This window comes from Anser cygnoides, chromosome 2, assembly GCF_040182565.1.
Source record: "Anser cygnoides isolate HZ-2024a breed goose chromosome 2, Taihu_goose_T2T_genome, whole genome shotgun sequence".
Lineage (NCBI taxonomy): Eukaryota > Metazoa > Chordata > Aves > Anseriformes > Anatidae > Anser > Anser cygnoides.
This window is the reverse complement of record NC_089874.1, coordinates 19,541,202-19,561,390: the sequence shown is the minus strand read 5'-3', so window position 1 is coordinate 19,561,390 and position 20,189 is coordinate 19,541,202. Positions and strand designations below refer to the sequence as shown.

Below are 20,189 nucleotides of genomic sequence, written 5' to 3'. Positions count from 1 at the left end.
GGTACATGTCACTTCAAGCCAAGCTGGGTTACTTTAAATCCAGCCCATAGTTCTAAAATATTGCTGTTTTTTAAAAGAATTCATCTTAAAGACATGATGAAAATAAATACCTGAAATAAATTAACCTTCTACAAGAGCATAAAACCCACAAGGATGTCAAGTTATTTACCAATTTATTGGAAATACAGAAAGAACAGTCCAAATATTTTGAAGACAAAGCATTTCCTTCATTTGTAAAACTGAAAAACAGAAATAGAAAACCAGTAAGTATAAACTTCTTTTAAATGCAGGCTCCTTAATTGCTCTGCTTTCAGAAGAACAAATGCAATTTGTGTGTGGAAATGATTACTGGCTATATGTGTTTACAGGCAGAAAGCATCGCCTGCCAGTCGTCAGATGTGCCATCAAGAGTCGCCGGGTTCACAGAATTTCACATCATTGCAGAGGATTTCAAACAAACTCTGGAACATAATTTAAAATGCAAAACCAGAATTATTAAAATTAATTTACAGAGATCAATGCAGCAATTCCTTAAGCACAAAGGAGTCTTACATTTCATTTTAAGCATTACCAATTTCCTTTTGTTCCCCAACACACAGCATAGCACATAACCAAGGACCTATGAAGGGGGCTATCAGCCTCAATTAGAAGTCAGGCATCTATCCCAAGTGATGTTTTACTTTCTTTTTACTTATGGTGAAAAAAATAGACAACCTACTTTAGCCTAGGCTTAGGAAATTATTACAGCCAGGGGTAGCTCCTTTAGCCACCTCCCTAAGTGCAATGGAAGCCAGGACAGCTTCTTCTCACCTTGTTCAACTCTCCATAAACAAACCAACTGAAAGCCTTACTGTGATCGGTGTCTCACAGTAGCCATGTCCATTTTAGTTCAAACAAAGTAAAATTCCCCCTAGCCAGAGAAACACTAGAAGCCCAGCTATCCCACTCCCTCAGGGGCCCTCTGCTTCCCTTTTATGACTTCCCCCACTTAGGCAGCACAGCTGTCAGTTCCACCTCCCAGCAGTTTAACAAGCCACAACTGCCAGGTTTTGCAGCTTATATAGTCTTTAAGGGCTAACCTCTTCCTTCTTCTGAAGCAAAGGGTTTTAACCCTTTCTAGGTTCACAGTGACTACAGTTCAGCTGGTGAGTTGTTTACATGCAGCTTCCTGGGATTTTCTGGTGTCTCTTTACTGATCCAAGCTCCTTTTTTATCAGGTGTAGTCAGCTACGGAGTTGCAGACTTGCTCCTGGGTACTGTTGCTCCAGCTTGGGGGTTGAGAATCTAAACCTTAAACAACATATAAACCTTTGGGTCGTTTTGTTTTGTTTCAGCAAAATGATCTAAATTGATAGCTTTCAGTACTAAAATTGTGGTATCTAATGAGCAGTATCAAAAACATGTAAATTCAATAAGAACATTCTGTATATGCTTCTTGTTTGTTCTTCAACCTGCAAGGTATCTTGATCAACATCAGATGATAAATGTCACTTTGAATAATCCATTAATCATGTTTGTGTCTGTCTAAAACCTGATTTCTTTCAAAATATACTCTTTTTCTGATTGAAAAGATTTTGACCTTCCTCTATCTGTTTTTAAAGGTAATTAAACATAAAATTACACACTTTAAAAATAGTCTAAGAAATAAAATGTAGCATTTACTTCCTATAATTGCACATACTGTAATAGAAACTGCTTGGTGCAGAGCTCATCTTACTTGGTAAAGCCAGTAAGTTCCATTTTCATCTAGCTCTATTTTTCATAATTGTTTCTGAGAATTTTCCTTCCTGCTACAGCACTCGAGCAACCTTTTCAATTTCTAGCCCAGAAATACAGCTTCCTTAGCATGTACCATTTCAGAGTTTCTCGCTTGCTGTGGTTAATCACAGGAACTACTGTAGCTGATGAACTGTTAAAGAGCTGCAGTAGTTCCTGCATGCTCTAATTTAGATGGTTGCCACTGTTACTAAGGATTTTGTTTTAAGAGAAGGTTGTTTGTCTCTTTCAAAGTTCCTAAACAACTCTCTAGCGTTTTTCTTCTGGAGACATTGAAAAGCTCCACTAATGCCAATAGTGGAGAAATAGCCCTTAAAAAAGTCCTTGTGAAACTCATGGAAAAGTAGAGTACGTAGCTTTCAAAGCTCAAATTCCAAAAAAAAACAACAACCACCTTTAATACTGGATGCCTCTCTTTTGGATAGAAAACACCAGATACCAAGAACCTGAGCACTGACAACACCAACTGAATCCTGAAGCTGCAGTGGTACAGCACTTGTGAGAAGCAGGTCTCTCATGCGTGGTATCTAAATAAAGTAATGTTTTTAAAAAATCTGGCCTTACCTGCATTTAAAGAATTTACAATGGCTTTTACAAGCATTTCACCACACATTGGCTTGCTCCAGACCATGTCCGTTCATGTTCTGAATTCTCCAAGGAAGGAAATCCTGTGACTTTTCCAGCATTTTGCCACCTCCACATTTTTTTCTATATGTCCACTGGGAATTCTCCATGCTCCAGCTTGTGTCTGTTGATTCTTGCCTTATCACTGGACACCTTCGAGAAGAGCCTGATTCTGTCTTTTTTGTGCTCTTCTGTTAGGTATCTGGAGGCAGCAGTAAGCCCGCCTCGTTGCCTTCACTTCTTACTGTGGAACAAAACCAGGTCTCCCAGGCTGTTCTCACGTAGGATGTGGTCCAGCCCCAAAGCTATCCTGGTGGTCCTCCACAGGGCTTGCTCCAGTATGGCAATGCCTTTCTTGGCCTGGGTACCCCAAAACTGGACTCAGCACTCCAGGTACAGGCTTAGAAGTGAATAGAGGGGGATAAACACTTTTCTCAACCAGCCGGCTATACTCTTGCTAATACAGCTCATTTATTCTGTCTCAAATGCAAGATCCTAGATCCCACTTGCCTTTGCTGGACTTCAGGAGGTTTCTGTCAGACCACAACCCCAGTCTGTCCAGGTGCCTGTGCACAGCAGCCCTGTTCTCCTAGCGTAACAGCTGCTCCCTCCAATGGCATATTGTCTACAAACTTGCTGAGAGTACGCTCCATCCCATCATCCAGGTCATGAATAAAGATATTAAACGGTATTATCTCCGCTATGAATCCTTGAGGGATGCCACTTGTACAACCGGTCGCCAGTTCTGCTTCATATTGTTGATTACCACCCTTCGAGCCCAGTGGCTCAGCTGATTTTCTGCCCATGTTATCATCCACTTACACAGTCCATACCTCACTAATTTGGCTCTAAGGAGATAATGGGAGACTGTATCAAAGGCCTTGCTGGAATCAAAGCATACGACAGTCAGTGCTCCTCCCTCCATGACAGAGCAAGTCATCTCATCACAGAAGGCAATCAGGTTGCTCAGGCATAATTTGCCCTTGATAATTCTCTGCTGGCTATTCCCAATCACCTTCTTATCCTTCTTGTGCTTGGAAATGGCTTAGAGGAGAATTCAGTCCATAACCCTTCCAGGGAGTGCGGTTAAGCTGTCTGGTCTGTATTTCCCCAGATTCTCCTTTTTGTCCGTCTTCAAGATGGACATGAGTTTGCATCGTTTCTTCTTTATGGCTCAGTTGTAATATATTATTATTTCAATCAATATGTAATTGACAGTGAGACCCAAATATGCTATTAGAAGGTTATAGTCTATCACATCTATCCTTTTAAGGATATTTTATATTTCTAAAGTAAATAACTTGCAATATTTAGGTTTTCAGTAAATTATATGTTTCTGCTAAAGAAGTTTTTATCCTAGCCAAAACCAATCTCACCTCGAGTTCTTTTGGTTTACATAACAAATACATGTTTTCCAAGAAATATTCTATAAAAAAATGGAAATGGGAAAAATTCACTTCCTTAAACCTATTTTAAATACTGAAAAACTTTCTTGATGTCAACAGATACGTAAAGTTTTTATTTTGTATAAAATAAATGCAAATAATCAGCATGACAAACATCAGAATAAGAAAGGAGAAAATGATAGGAAGAAAAATGTGCACATCTTAATTACTTTGTAATTACTGTGTGAAACTTCAAGGAGCTGAAGAGAAAACGAAACTCAGCTCCCACGAGAGCAGAAGTGAAAATGCCGTAGAAGCTGGTTAGACACAAGACCAAAAGAGATTCTAGTGAAATCTCCAAGCAACAGCATAAAGTGTTGTAGAGATGGATAACGAGATAGGCTTTGAGTGTGTGGTAACGTGTTCTAAACCCCTGACAGGCCCCATCTCTGACAGGCTGACGTGGCCGCAAGCCCCTAGAGCACCACCATTTCACGGGAGGCAGTGCTCATGGTGGGGCTTGGTGTACTAAGGCTCTTTCCTCTCGGGCATGTCTGTTTCAAAATACATGCGCTTGAGGCCTGATCTACACAGATTTTTGTTCATGTAAGTAAATGAGGGCGGTAATTTTAAACAGAAATATACAAGTGCGGAGGTGCTTACAGTAAATGGCCGTACCAGCCCGGGTGGGTTATTTCCTGTTCGTAGGAGAAGCCACGCCACGAGAGCACGCACAACGACATCCTCCAGCCATAAGAGATAGCAGTGCTTTGCCTACTCTGGTGTTGAAAAGTAGGCTAAGCAAAGCAACCATAGCTATTCCAGGTGTGAGGAGGGGCCTCTTCGCCCAAACCTTCCTCCTTGGCCCACATGGGGGTGGCGTTTCCTGGTGATCCTGGGGGTGACAGGGTGCTGCTGCCTCTGCACAGGTGGTCTGGTGCCAGGGACCAGAGTCCTGGTACAAAATGAGTTGCCAGGGATTATCAGTGTTGTTAAAACAATCTGACCTGTGGGCAGACAAAGCTTTGATCATTATATACTGCCGCTGAAAACGTTATGGCAGCCTTCAGCAACACATCTCCCAGGCTTGTTGTCAGAGCCAGCAGGCTCGAGGCTCTCTCAGTTTCACTAGGGAAGCGTGAGCATTTCTAGGAATTCAACTTTGGAGAAATCCAATGGTCCCAAAGTGAAAAAAGAGCCATTCTAGGTGTTAACTGAACTAATAGGTTATTGGTGTATTCTACTTTTTTTTTTTATCTACTTTTTGTTTGAAAACAAGTAAGAAATGTTCAAAAAATTCAGTTCATATTTATTTTGAACAAGAACAAAATCCAGCAGGGAATGATTGGCACAACACGGATGAAGGCAGGGTATAGAGTTATCCATGTGAGTTACTATAGGCAGGAAAATGACTTACTGTATGTCCCTTTCCAAGCACAAAACACCTTAGCCCCAGCTAGCTAGTTCCAGCTAACAGGCACAGTTCTTTTAAAATCAAAAAATGTATACAAGTTAACATCAGGAGAACGTCTTGTCTGTGATTATAAATAAAGTAAGCTTGGAGATTAATTCATTAATGAGAAAAAAAAAGGACAAAAATAATAGATAAACGATTGATATACGCCCAAAGCTCGCTACAGTGTACAGTTTCACACATGTGAGGTGTGCAGAATAAGTGTGGCGGAAAATTGAAGCACAAGAAGAAATACTGCAAAACCACAGCTTTTTGACGCTGTCACCGTTTCTACATTTGCAAATGAAGTTGCTACCATGTTTGCTCTGCCAGGCAGGCAGAAAGGACTGCTTAGCAGCTTGCAGACTGCAGAGTAAGCGCAGCGGAGCAAGAGCTTTCGTGTTGATGTAAACGGCAATTCTTTGATGTTAGGTACAGCACGGTCCCACAGAAATTAAGAGTTTCCATTCTATGTGGAAGAATAAAGCAAGAAAGCCAAGAAGTTTTGCTCTTCTTTGAAGCAAAGATGAATAAAGACTCTTTGTGAATGAAATATTCATGTGTTCCAGTGTGCTTTTTAGTTCCTTGAACATCTATATTCCGCATTGAGTTTGAGCTTAAGAATGTCTTAAACTTCTACTGCACAGTGGGAAAGGGCTTCAAGACCTAGAGGCTGTGCTGGATAGAGTCAAAGTGTTGGTGGCTCTGAACCAACACCAGGCTGACTGTTACAGGCCCCGCTTTTCAGTTCAGAACCAGTATTTACTCACAGAAAAGCGTCAACACAAAAATAAAACCCAGACACACTTAAAGATGTATGAGGGGGAAGGAAACCATCTCCATGCTGCTCCCAGCTTGCAGACCACAGGGTTTCTGTTCGGGTTCCTGCGGGGAGCGTGGGTGAGGAAAGAAAACCTGTGGCAGATTGCGGGGCTCCTCTGTTTCCAAAGCAGAGAAAACTGCAGTAAACACAACCGCATAATCTGGTATTTGTGTGCGCTTTTCCCTATTATTTTGGGTGCTGATTATTGCAAAGCAGAGAGTTTAGCCATTCTTACATGTGGCAAACAGGTCGGTTCTTTCGTCTAACTGACAGACAGAACCGACTTTTTAGCATCGCTATCTGGCTACCAAAAAATAGCATGAAGACAGCATTAAATATATGTGTGTACATATATATATATAAGAAAATATTATTCCTTGTCCCTTACTGGTTGTGCAAATATGCAGACCTGCATACACAGATGCACCAGCCAGAAAGAAGAGGGACTGGCACAGAAAAGAGCTGACAAAAATGGAAATGGAGAAGAGAGTCTGAGAAACAAGTAAATAATCGAATGAAAAGGAAGGGAGGAAGCAGCAGGGGTTTTCTTTCCTCTTCTGCATAGTCTTTGTGACAAGAAAATTACTTGTGGGTTCAGACATCAGATAGATGTTTAAAAAGGAATGGCAGAGAAAGCTTGAATGAGACTGATCTTTTGAAACAAACATTTCCTTATAAATGAAATCAAATAGCTTCTGCTGGGACAGCAGGTCTCAGGAAGACTGCCATCAAAGTGACCTGCTCTGTCAGATACTGTCATGTTTCCCCTTTCACTCAGAGCAAAGAAACAATTTGTATGACTTATCACTTCATTATTTTATTCGTTTGCTTCTTCATCCATTGCTGGGATGTTTTCTGTCAGTTACCAGGCTTCTCTCAGCTCTGTCTTTAGTCATGTTCCTTGGCAGAAAACACTATTAGCCTGAAACAAATCTCTCAAGGAGAAAGATGTAATTCTCTAGGCATTCCAGTAAGTCTGAAATATTGTTGCTTCTAACAGCCTCTAAGGAAAAGTAGGAAAAAAAGCCAAATCTAAGTAACTTTTGCACGAGGAACCATTTAAAAATGTGTAATTTTTTCTTGATATATTAATCTGTATATTAATAATTAATTATATTAATCATTTTTTGTATATTAATCAATAATATTTGAGTACCAGAGTGCACTGGATATGGTAAAGTAATGGACTGTGTTGTGGTTAGCCCTAACAAACTGGACAGGGAAATGCAGTCGTCCCCCCCCTCCCATGCATGGAAAGCTACACTGATCATCTCTTCACCATATTTTAGGAGTATCGCAGGCATCATCCCCAAGGCACCATCCCTGCTGCCTGGCTTTAGACTGTCCCAGCTGGTACACAAGAAAATTATATTCCATTAAGTTCTTAATGTTCTTCCAACTAGCATACCACTTGTTAATTAACAATAGCAGTCATACTTCAATAATAATTACTAATATAGTAATATTGAAAATAACAATAAAAATCCTTACAAATGCAGTTAGCAGTTTATAGAAAAAAGGAAGCAATTTTGCTGTACTGCAACTCAGAGATTATTGTTATATATAACTGTTTTAAGAACCATGCCTTAACAATTTGAGGCAACAGACTAGCAAAGCGGATAGATGAAGTAATATGAATATAGGATGTAGGTGAAAATTTGCAGCCATCTATTATATTCTAACACATGAAGATAAGTGGTTTAAGGTTGGTGGCTGAACCTACTAATAGCTCCAGTTTTACTGGGCCTGGAGTGCTCCAGAACTAATTTCCACAGGCGCACAGTGACTACATTTTGGGTTTTAAAATCTCACCCTGAAAATTGTCCACAAATATGCAGTCCTTTTTTTCTATGACTTCCAGATGAAATTTGTCAAGTTTACAAATAATGATCAATCTCAGGATTTAGCCTTGAATCTGAGTGTTTTTCTTTATTTATTTTTATTTTTCACCTATCATCTTTGGTGCTAAAAGTTCAGCAGCATGATAGGCTCATTGATTTCACTTGGACACCTGACTGGGTTGGGCTTCAGCAAAGAGTTGTGGCCACACACGGAGTCCTTCAGAAAGATCAGCTATGCAGCACAGGTAGTAGTGAAGCACTGCAACCGTATTTTAAGCACTTGAGTAAAGAGTCACTGTGCCAAGCATACACACAAAGCCAGGAGTTAAGGAGTAGGAAAGGATATATTTATCACCAGATTAGAAGTACACTTGGAAAACATTCAGATAAAAAGAACTACCTGCAAAGTAGCTGTCCTACAGTAAAACTGCTTCCAGCTGGTGTCTAGAGAGAAGAAAGCGTGAACAACTACTTATAACTGAGGGCTGCTTCTTTGGATTTCCATTCAGTAGCACAACTTATTGAAGAGAATTTCACTTAAAGAAGCATGAGACTGCTTGGGTGAGTTGGGATCTGCCTATACAGGCCTTGCTAAAAACATTTTTGGCTTGGAAATGAAGATGAATTGTATAAAGGAAAGGCCCAGAAGGAAGGGAGTCCAGGAACCAGTATGGAGCCAGGCAGAGCTGGACCTCGGGGCTCAGCAGATCCGTGCACCTCAGATAAGCTAAGCCTAAAAACTACTGTTTGGGGCATTCTTAGCTCCTTGGTAGGACAAAATTTCCAACATCTTTGGCCTTTTCCAAATTGGACATTTTCTCTCCAGGACCGTGCAATGCTGAGAGAAATCTGAAGTTTTAGCTAAGAGGACACATATTTCCTTTTCTAGGCACAAAGTGTTATTTCAGGAGAAGTTTTATGAAGTATCCCAAAGGAAGTTCCTGGTATTATCTGACACTTATATATCATACGAGCTTTTTAAAGCACATAACAAATTACAGTTGACTTGTTAATTAACTGATTTTCAGCAGATGGGGAAACACAGACATTGAGAGGCTAGAATAAATTGGCCGTATGAGTTAATGGCAGTCAGGAACATGAATCAATATCTCCTGGCAAACAGGGCACGAATCTTTGCCAACTGTGCCACTGTGACAATATGGGCTTATCTGGTATCATGTGCTCTCTCTCCCCACGTTTGCCTCCTGCCAGAGGCACTGTGTAAGGCCTGCCAGGAGATCCCTCATGTTGGCGTGATGTAACATGGTCTAGCCATAGTCGCTGTCCTGTCCCAGCCCTCTTTCCGCAGTGAAGGACTCTATTTTTCATGCACAGAAAAGCTCTAACTGTTGGCTTTTCATGGCTTAAGTTCAAGCGTCTTTCTGCATGTCATTGTCAAGTCTTGCAGACTTGATCCACAGCAATTAGGCTTACAATTAGCCATTAGGCATTTTAATCCTCAACCCTTTTAGTCACTTTCTAAAAAGTCATCCAATTTACGAGATGATCTATGTGATTCAAATTACTTATTTTTTGAGGTCTCTGAATTTCAGTCAGGCATTCCAGGTATGATGGAGAACAGAAGTTCAATACAAACTTCTGCAGTAGTTTAGAATCTATGACCTGGTCTGCCGTACTTTTGTTAAAAACTGTCAACTCTTCCACTTTCAGTCAGGAATCAGAGAATTAATTTTGCACATCTCTGTGAATGATGCACAGCCTTTAAGAAGAGTTTAAGAAACCCTCTCTGGGGCACTCCCCTACTCTGTAGAGAGGCTCGCTTCATCGATGTCTGTGGGTGACAACTCTGCGACTTATCCCACCTCCTAGGAGGGCTGCTGTTCTGCCAGGTCGGCCCCTTGGGCTTCATTTCTGCCCAGCCAACAGCAGGGCTTAATTGCACCTACAGGGACAGATGCTGGTGGTAGAGAAGGACTTGATTTAGGGTGCCTGAGCATCTATGTCTGGGTTATAATCTAGATCCTCAGAAACATTTACTGAACTGAAACTGGAGTACTGGGAAGCATTTCTCTTAAGACCAGTTGGCCATACTCATCCTTTTCTGGGAAGCAACTTACCATACGTATGTTGCTTCACATGAGTTTGGTTTACCACTAGAAAGCTTAAAATGAAAATAACAATTTTATTCTTGATATAGTTACAAAAGAAAAGCCATTTGCAAGTATAAAATATACCACTACCAATCCTTTGTCTCAGCTTTTGCTTATGCTGTGGTTTCATCACACTTCACTTGCTCTTCACCTTTCAGCCCTCCCTGCCTGTTCCTCTTTCCCTCCCTTGTGCTGCCACTGGTGCATGTCTCAACCCAGGGTGATCCAGTTCAAGAAAATAATATTTTTTTTGCTTGTTTAAGCCCACAAACTGATATGCTGTGGATCAGATGAGCACAAATGCCAGCATAAGATAGGGGAGAGAAGGCAAGCCTGACGCAGAGCCAAATTAGGTTTAATCTATCTGGGAATCACAGCCTTAGGCATGCTTTGAAGTATCTTTTGGCCACAGTAACCAGGAGCCAACTCATCAGCACATGCCTCTGAAACGCTGTCCTTATGTGTGGGTGCCCTTGCAGGATACCTGTATTCCACTTGGAGGTTTTCTGGTTGCCCTGGACATATGGAGAGCTTCAAAGAACCTTCTTTTTCTCTAGGAATGCTATATTTCTCTGCCTCCTGGTATTTATCATTGTGCTGTGATAAAGACATGGATCTCTTGCTCAGCATCTGTAAGAATGAAATGGAATAACCTCAGTTCTGCTTGAGACTGCCCCTCCTGTGAAGTGCAGAGTTCTGGTTCTTCCCTTATTTTGTCTTAGTAATTGAAATTTGTGCTTATTTTATTCTAGTTTCACTAACTGAAAATTACACATCACTAAAGTGTTCTTACCTCGTGGAAATTTCAGCCACATTTTGGGATCACTGGTATCTTATAGATGCCATGTACACCATGAAAATACCCCCCTATTTTTAGTTTCAGTGGCCACTGAGCTGCTCTGCCTGTCTCACACATATTTGAAACAGTGCTGCTTTTTTTTTTTTCTTTTTCACTTTCAGAGGGAGGCTTGAATGCATCCCTCCCCTGCAAAGAGCCAAACTTTGACTCCTCCCTCTCCAAAAGAGGAGTAATTTATTGCTATTAAAATCAAAATGCCTAGATAAGACACTACTGGTTATTGGTAAATGAAAGAGAAGATAGCCCCCAGTTCTTTGAACAGAGGAGCCTGCTGCAGTGTTGGCTACAAAGATGTCAAAATAAAAGATACCCAGAAAACCAAGAATTGTGCTGGTACATAGCTAATCAGAATTGCCCTTACCCACAACAGCACAAAGTAGCTTTTTATGTCTTGTTTTAAATGGAATAGAGAACCACAAATACCCCCTTCCCCACCACACACACAGTAATATTAATAGTGTTACCATTAAATGCTTTACCCTTTCTGAACATTTTGCAAAAACAAAGAAACAAACAAAAAAAGCCAACAGTGAACAATCCAGAACTAACTGCCCTGCCAGCAATGCGTATTGCTATTGAAATGGCAGTTTGCAGAGCAGATATTCAGACAAGCAACGGCACTGGGGAGTTACTCACACACTAACTGTGTTTTTGCCTTCGTATTATCCTCTACGCCAGTCTCCAGCACTTAAATCATACTTCATCCTTTTGCTCTATTCAAGTCTGACCCCAGTTTTTAAATGGAAAAATATATTAAGAGAGTCATAATCATAATGCTCCCTCTGGTTCCATTAGCTTCAGAAGAACTGCGTTTCGTACATTATATGTGACCAAATTAAAAAGCCCAACTTTATTCTGTGCAATTCCGGGCTTATAGAGGCTGGATATAATTACTTCTGCTAGAGTATTGCATTATACTATAATTTGCACAATGGTCCAAAAGCCTTCCAATGTGCCAGCAGAGTCAAAATCTCCACCACTTTACAGTCAAGTGCAGTGCTGCTGCTTTGCTCGTTTCAGCATGGGTAGACAATTAGGTAATTAGGGTAGAATTAACCCCCTCATCCCCAAATTAGGGGTTGCACTGAACTATAAAAAGAAATGCTGAGTTTAGAATATAAACATATTGATCTCATTTCATCAAAAGTCACAACCATAATATTAAGGTACATATAAAATAATTATTTTTAAGTGTGCAACTTGAAAGGCTGAAGAGGTTCTACATAAAATCTTCATACTGAGATTCATAGAGCTGTTTCTTCTGCAACCTTTAACGCAGAAGGCATCCTTCCTATTCCTCTGCATATGTAAAATTATGCACCATTGAGTTGCGGCTGTCTCAATGAATGGAAACAATTTTTATTATGACCAAAAGCACCCTCATACAGAGCATTTCAGGAATGTCACCATTTCAGATTCAGCTTGACTGAACAGAGGCATTTATAAGGTGCCTTCAGTGACATTTCTGCAATTTGACTCACTAATGAACCTGAATAATCAGCTGATGATAGCTGAGATCGAACCCAAACACCTGAAGCACATCTTCAATTTACACTTATGTTAGGAATTGCTACGAAAGTTTGATTCTAAGTAGTTTTGTGGTCTGTTTAGATCTTGACTGAAAAATGGATATTACAAAAGCAAAAATGAGCAAGGAAAACTCATATAAAAGCACTGCAGAATTGGTGCACCTGGGCTCACCATTCACTTCTTACAGAATGGGGGTATCTTGTTCTTCACCCCACTAGCATTTCTGAATAGCTTACAGTAAAGTTCTCTGGTTTCTCTGCTTCCACACTAAATCGTCCTTTCTTCAGATTGGATGAATTCAGTGAATTGCCATTTTCGAGAGATTGGTTGAAATGGAAAAGATTTTGACAGATAACTATTATGAAATAGTATCAAAAAAAAAAACACAAAGTTTAACTTTTTTTTTTTTTTGAATTCTCAAACCAATTATCTAAGCTCTCATTTCAGGATTTTTTAATGCAATTTCAGTTTCCCAAGATATTCAGAAATTGATGCCAATTATTCCGCATTATTACGTTTTGTTGAATGTGGAAAGTAAATGCTCTGTGAGTTATATCTTCATATTTCATATCTTGAAATACATAATTTCATTGATATTTCCTATTAGCGTTACAATTTCAAATAGAACTTACTCTGCTAGTATCATTTTAAGCATGTCCTGACATGGAAAATTAAAACACATCACTTTAATGAGTTGCTGTCACTCATTCTTTCTCTTGTTATAACATGGCTAACATCAGCACTACAGCTTGTTACATCTGTACATCTGTACTCTTAAGAATGTTTATTCAGAGATATCCCCACACATACCCCTTTGGAAGTGTTGAAAGCTAAACGTATCACTTACTGTTACGATCTTTAAAGAAATGCAATCACTTTTGACAGTTCAAAGAAACTGGATATCTCTTCAGTACTTGCCTCGAGGTTTCCTTTTGGTTTCTCTTTTTTTTTTTTTTTTTTTTTTTTTAAATTTGGAAGATTTTAGTTCCCTAAAAACTTTTGTGCTTAGAAGCAAATAGTTTCTAAAATCTGTAGAATTGCAAGGAACGGGGAGATCTTCATCTCAGAAAAGTTCTTTTCAACTCATAAGGGTTGTCTTTTTCACCTGAACTAGTCATCTGGACTCCCTTCTAAGCATCGAACAGCCAGTCGCCACATCCTGGATCAGGACGGGCGAACCATGACCTGAAGGTGTCCGCTTCCTCTCAGCTGAAGATAAAAGGAGCCTGGGATGAGTCGGTCTGCCAGACAGCTCCTGCTGTGGCCATTCAAGGCTGGGGGAGATGAACCCCACACGAAGTCCCTACCTGTATATGAGTTGTGATAAAGCCACTGAAAACTGTCAGCTGGTGATATGAGGAAAGATCGGCCTGCTTAAAAAATACACGGGGAAGTATTTGGTTCTGATGAGGTGGCCCAGAAACAGCAATGCTATCAGGCATCTGGCATTTGGTTCCTATTCCAGGGAACGGTAAGGACAGGTCAACACTACAACCAAGAGAAATTAATTTCCTTACAGGAACTGTACTGGCTGTCTTCTTAATTGCTTCTGTTTCAAATGCTTTCATTTTATGACTTTGAAAATACACACTTCATTTTTATACTTCAGTGGATGATCGTGCACCTCTCTAGACTGGTAACTAAAGTGCTATCTAGAGTGTTTGCTCAGGAGGAAAGAAACCCCAAGGCATTTTGGTAAACTGAAAGCTTAATTGGTATTTTGGTCCATACTGTCATTCTATAGAATAGTCTTTATTGGCACAGAATTCAGGGGAGCACCCCCAGCCCAATTTGGATGGCTATACTGGAATAAAGATGCTTTTATGTAGCCACCTTTGTTCTTCTTGTACCTTAGTTTGTCCCAAAGAAACTGCCTTATCCTACCAGAAATACCCAGACAGAAATAAGTCCTTGAGATTGAAAATCTTTTATTCGTTTCTGGTCTCTGAAAAGGAAGTGTCACTTAACTGAAACAGATTCTTCTCCCTATTGCTCTCAGGCCTGAACCCTTTCCTACAGTCCCTTCTGCCTGTTCTTACCCCAGCCCTCCTCTCCACTTCTGGCCCATCACCATCTCATACACCTCTACAAGTCACTGCTCTGCAGGCTTCAGAAGGTCTTTCTCCATTAAATTTTTGTGACACTGTGCCTTTCATTATCTGCGGGACAAGTGCCTGGTATGCACGAGGCAAACTTGTGGGTTTGCTTCCCAATAAAATACTCCTAGCACTCTGTGCTTTGCAGCCTAGAAATCCAGCTGTCTTCTTATTTATTAGGTGTCAGTGGGTTTCACATAGGACAGGATCAGCTTCAGGGTCAGCCTCACCTCCATCCAAAGTGCGCATCAGCCGTGACAAGGAAAGTTCAGCTTTATCCCTGCATCCTCAGGTTGGAAAGAAGTTGCTCACTTATTTTGTGGAGATAGCTCTTGTGAAGTCTTGGCAATCCTAGGAACTGTCAGAGACTCAAGCACGCAAGGGAAAGTAGAATCTTCACATTTTTAGTTTTAAAATGCAAATTTCCCTGCTGAGCATGAGCAATCGCAGATTGCTCAGTCTTATAAGAGGGAAAAAATGACTAGCTGAATCTTTTCATCTGTGCAAGACGGACAGTTTCAGCCTTGATTGCCAAAGATATGCATAGCTAAAATAACTGGAAAAAAAAATCTTTAATGGAAATTATCAGCTGAACCTAATAACAGTACTGTTCTCTACCCTAACTCACAGTCACCTACCGACTTACAGGCACAGTACCTGTAGCACAATGAATTAGATACCCGTGTGTTCCCACAGGTATTTAAAATATTGTACGTTTGCTATAGACAAAACCAACAGTCTACCGCTACACTAGGAACACGGATGACTCGACTTCCTTCTCTTGACACTATGCATGCTGTATGAGCACAAAATGAGCTTGATTTCCACCTGCCACCCCCTGGGATCTCCCTTCAAACCACTCCGGTCACTCAAAGCTCAGGAACGACACAAATTCATTTTATCGGGGACTTAAGGCACCAAGCCCCATCCTTGAGTTTGTGACATACAAGGCACAAGATCTGGTCAAAGTGGTTTTGCATCCCGGCCTGTCTGGCTGCTGGGATGTGACACCTAGCTCTGTGCTCCTGCGAAGCACCATCTGCTGAGGCTGGGGCTGAAACGGCATCAGCCTCGAAACCAAGGAGCTTCACCAAATACAGCAACCCACAACCTAGGTCACTTGGGCCTCCTAGAGCACTAATGAGAAATGTAGACACAAATAGGCTGTGCTGGTGTTTCTGCTGATATATTGAAGCAGCATAATGCGTTCATCTTGAGGAAAAAAATTACAACTAATAGTTGATAATGTCTTCTGGGGAAAAACAAACAAATTAACCTTTCAATAATGCCTTTCATCAAAAATTCCCAACTTTATTCTCCTAGTTTTCTGAAGAGATTTTTTCTAACTTGTTCTTGTCCTTCACATCCCTGCATTAGCTCACGTAGTCTTTTTGTAAAGCCTCTATTTTCAAGAAAACTCTGTTTCCACCAGTTTGCCATGTGCTAGTGTTTATTGCAACCTGCATATCAGAACCACAGAGCTAACAGAACACTGTACTCGCTTTTAGCCCTCCTCCCGTAGACATGACTGCATGTGGAGAAGCAGTCATCTAAAGACACAATGGACTTCTGTCTACTTCTACAGAAGGCCGCACAACTAGCTCGTAAATGGAAAGCTTTAATTCATGCATGGTTTGTTTAAAAGCATCACTCTGGTAGTCCTTAGGACGTATGTTTATCATAACGCAAAATCAAAGTAAATTGCTAACAATATGAAGCCTTGTAGTCCATGGTCTGATAATATTTTATTTGGTTTTAAAAAATAAATAAACCACCTCCAAAGACTAAGCCAAATTCACCCAATAGCTCGGTGGGTCTCAACTTCAGACTTAGACTCAGTTTGTTCAGATTTGGACAGTGATGGCTTACCACATTTATGAATAATTCCTTACAGTTTTTTATCACTTTCTACTCCAGAAGCTAAATGAGTTTTATAACTATTAATTGAATTGTCCAACTTCACTACGCTCTGTGAGATAGAAAGGATTATTAACTCCACTTTACAGATAAGGAAACCAAGACAGGGAGTGGAAACAATTAGCTGGAGGTCACACAGGGAATCAGAGACAGATAAATCCCAGATCTCTCAATCCAATGCATTAAGTGTTGAACACTGTTCCTTCTCCACACAAACAGCCACCAGAAATGAGACACATTCCAAACACAAGCAATTAAAGCAACATTTCATTAAAGATAAAAGCTTCTGAAATTCATCCTATGCTGGCGATCCCAAACATTGTTTTCTTTTGTCTCTGTCACATTGTTTTAAGTGCAGATTACTCCTGCTTCCTTCCTTCCTACACCATCAGAGCAGCATGTGCAGCACATGCTCTCACATCGCTTGGCACAGTCATGCAGCCCTCCTGAAAATATCTGCCCTAACAGCACGCTGTACGCTGTTTTGTATGCATGCCATCATGATTTCCATTGTAATATATACAAATCCTGACCATTCCTTGGCATTCACGGTATGCGAAGTATATAGCTCTCTAAAGAGACCAGTCTCTACATTACACAGACATAGCACATTTTTTCTTTTAAGAAGTTATTGGACAAGTTCACAAACACACCGTGCAAGGTTCAACTCTCTGAGAGCACGGGGGAAGTAACAATAGAGCAAATACTTCATACTTTTAAGGTCTGTTTGGCTTGACCATGCTCACGCTCAGGGTGTTTAGGAAGGCTCTAGCACACTCACCTTGTACAGCACACTTACAGGTTCAGCTATCACCACTCTGAATAATGTGTTTGATTAAGCCACTTAGAGTGGTGTTTATTAGCTGACAGCCATTAGTAAGTGAGCTGGTTAAACACTTGCCACAGAGTATCAATAAACAGACTAGAATTTTCTTTGTTTTGCTTTAAATCGATATGTTTGTTATAATTATCTCAGCACCTAGATCTAATCATGGATTTCTTTAAATCAACAGATGTTCTGCCATTAATTTCCACAGAAGAAATATCAGGATCTCTATGAAAAACATTTTACATAACACTCTACGCGAACAAATCAGGGCTCTGTATGAGTCCAGTTCTGAAGAAGCTTTAGTTTCTGACTTCAGCATTTCTATCTGTTCTTTCTCCACTGAGTAGCTGTGCACAATCATTTGCTCCATTTCTAACAGTGAATGAAGTCTCATGACTGTTTGATGGGACGGATATATACTACTATGGAAGAAAATGGAATTATTACAGAGCAAATATTGGGGCAGAAATGCAGATTAGTACAAAACAAAGCAAAATGCTTCAAAAGGTGGCATTAGCTATTGCAAAATCTTGTTTGAGTGACATTTTCACAGTTAAAACTGTTAAAAGTTAAAAAGTAAAAAGTTCTCTTGAGCAAATTTGTAAAATAAAGTGTATCTAAACTCTTTGGATCAAAAGCAGCATGGACCAAAATCAATATATTTTAAAAATGGGTATTACAGACTGCTAATACAGTATAGAATTTTAGATTTTAAAAAAGTTAAATAAACTATGTTTTTCTAGCTTGGTTTCAGTGGAATCACTGGGAATATGATCTGTAGGATTTTATTAGAGGTATTCAAAGCGTAGAGCTTCAGCAAACAACCTGGAATTCAAAAAAATGTAATTAAATAAAATCAAAAAGACTTACTAATCATTACTGACACTATTGCTGTTGTCTCTGCCCATTGCTGTCTATATTTACACATGGTTTTCTATGTGATAGTCCCAATCACTCTTACCTAGAATAAGGCCTAGAATATGAACGCATTCTCATGTACCTGTGACTTTCCTGAGCTAAATGTCATAATGAGTTAAACATTAATATTTATTCTAGTTCCAGGCAAAGTATTTATTGTGCTTGTGAGAGCAATACTCCTCTTATTTAGTTAGACTTGTTCTTGGGGCCATTTATATTTTGGTGAAACAAACTTATCGTGTAAAGAATGATAGATGAATATTTGAAAAACAGTCAGAGATCCTTCCCAATTTCCCTGCCACATTACAACAAAAGTTTAATTTATGACTTTTTTAGAATTTCTAAGAAACAGATTTTATAAGTCTCCTGTCTTGTCAATAACATCTGTAACAGCCTTTCTTAAACCCCAAACCACGTGTTTAAAACTACAGCTGTAGGCCATTAAACACCTGTGACCTTCTCCCATGAGCTGCCGAACATCCTTGGAAAGGACACTACCTAATGGCAACTGTGCAGTCAAAAAAGAAAAAAAAAAAAAAGAAAAGAAAAAAGAAAGAAAGAAACAGCCCTAAGACTCTGTAATGAAGCACTGCCCCCCTTTTTGACCTCTTCTTCCAGGCTGGCAAGGGTAACGCTGGCTCAGGAGCCCAGGGAAGTTCTTCTGCCAGAGGTGTTCTACAGAGGACAAATGTGCTTGGGTTATGATGTTTTTAAATGCCTTGGGCTGTGTAAGGGAATGGGATTGTCAGTGACACTTGGATTGCCATGTCTGCGCACAGATTAATTTTCAAACCATCCTATCTAATATTCATTGTTGCCTCCCGAGACGCAGTGCGGAGGCTCGGTCTGCTTCAGCCCCATTTTGGATGCCAAGCAGAACCGAATGTTCTGCCACAAAATCCAGACTACAGCTACGTCTATATTAGCGTTTTGTTTTGAGGCAATGCAAATCCCAGCAGTCCTCATTTACTGCAGATCGGTGCAGTCTGCGGAGCAGTGCTCGCAGGCACTAACTAGGTTTCCTTTCCGAGGAACCTAACCTGATGTCTGTGCTCCATATGGCCACCAATTGCATTTCAGTCCCGTATGGGGACACGTGGGCCTGTGACAGCGCTTGCTGCTTCAGGGTATGTCTACATTACTGCTCGTCAGCTCAGATCACAAACGGGCATTTGAAGCCTATCTCCTGGCTGCCTGACCTGCTCCTCGGTTCACACTGCAGAGAAGTCTCAGGGAGCCTGAACTGGAGCAGGTGAAACTAAACTGGAAAATGCTTTCCAAGAGTTCCTCCGAATGTGCCGCAGTTAGTAATGGACACTGAGCACGTAGGCCAAGCTCTAATTTGCAGTAAACCTTCTGAAGCACACATTGTGGACGTTAGGTTCTCAGCACCAGCTGTTTCGCTCTGCAGATCTGTTTTCCTCCCAGCCCACCACTTGCTAACCTAAACACAGCCTCAGATAGCTTCAAACCACATGTGCAGCGGTGATGGTGGTGGTTCAGGGGACCAAATTAAACCCAGTCCAAAATAAAGCCCCTGCACAGAATGTAGACGTGCAGGCCTCAGTACTGATTACTGCACTGACTGGTGATTTTGTTGCACCAAATCGCTTGCCAGTGTGGGTACAGCCTACTGCTCTTTGCCTTCAGACAGTGACCTCTGATGCTGAGGCATGCCGAGCAGAAAACGGATATTCTAGCCCCTTTAAAAAAATATAGTTTTACCACATTTTGACACCTGAACATTTATGCTCATCTCTCGGATGCTTTTACTCTGTGGCGTTACTGAGGCTGCAAGCAGGGAGAGGTTAGGTACGTGCCACCACGAAGATCCTGCAATGGGCTGAGAAGAGCTGCTGGCTTTCATTGTTCTGCTCAGTGAAGATTTAAATTCCATCATACAGCTCTTACTGATGGTTTATTTAAATCCTGCAAATGCAGTTTTATTCTATTAATGTACTCTACATCCGATTAAATTTTGTATATATATATTTTTTTATCTCTGCATATCACCTAGCATTAGAAGT

The 20,189-nt window shown here is 40.5% G+C and overlaps 3 long non-coding RNA genes across 5 annotated transcripts in view; 1 reads left to right on the top strand and 2 right to left on the bottom strand.

The window, feature by feature from the left end:
* Positions 1-253: 253 nt before the first annotated feature.
* LOC125182533 (uncharacterized) lies at positions 254-2,897 on the bottom strand. Of its 2 annotated transcripts, none has more exons than XR_007162523.2 (3): positions 2,341-2,897; positions 811-1,290; positions 254-461 (listed from the first exon to the last, which is right to left on the bottom strand). It is a non-coding gene; the product is annotated as an uncharacterized lncRNA (long non-coding RNA). The 2 variants fall into 2 exon arrangements; XR_010829112.1 differs by having other exon boundaries at positions 1,080-1,290.
* LOC106030317 (uncharacterized) lies at positions 1,064-3,027 on the top strand. The gene is made up of 3 exons (XR_001203678.3): positions 1,064-1,145; positions 2,599-2,793; positions 2,893-3,027. It is a non-coding gene; the product is annotated as an uncharacterized lncRNA (long non-coding RNA).
* A 1,471-nt stretch (positions 3,028-4,498) lies between these two features.
* The window catches only part of LOC106030318 (uncharacterized), a 33,378-nt gene continuing 17,687 nt past the window's right edge, over positions 4,499-20,189 (bottom strand). For both annotated transcript variants that reach the window (XR_001203680.3, XR_010829113.1), the window contains exons 3-4: positions 10,498-10,643; positions 4,499-4,792 (exon numbers count right to left, since the gene is read on the bottom strand). This is a non-coding gene — a long non-coding RNA (uncharacterized lncRNA). The remainder of the gene's footprint in view (positions 4,793-10,497; positions 10,644-20,189) is intronic.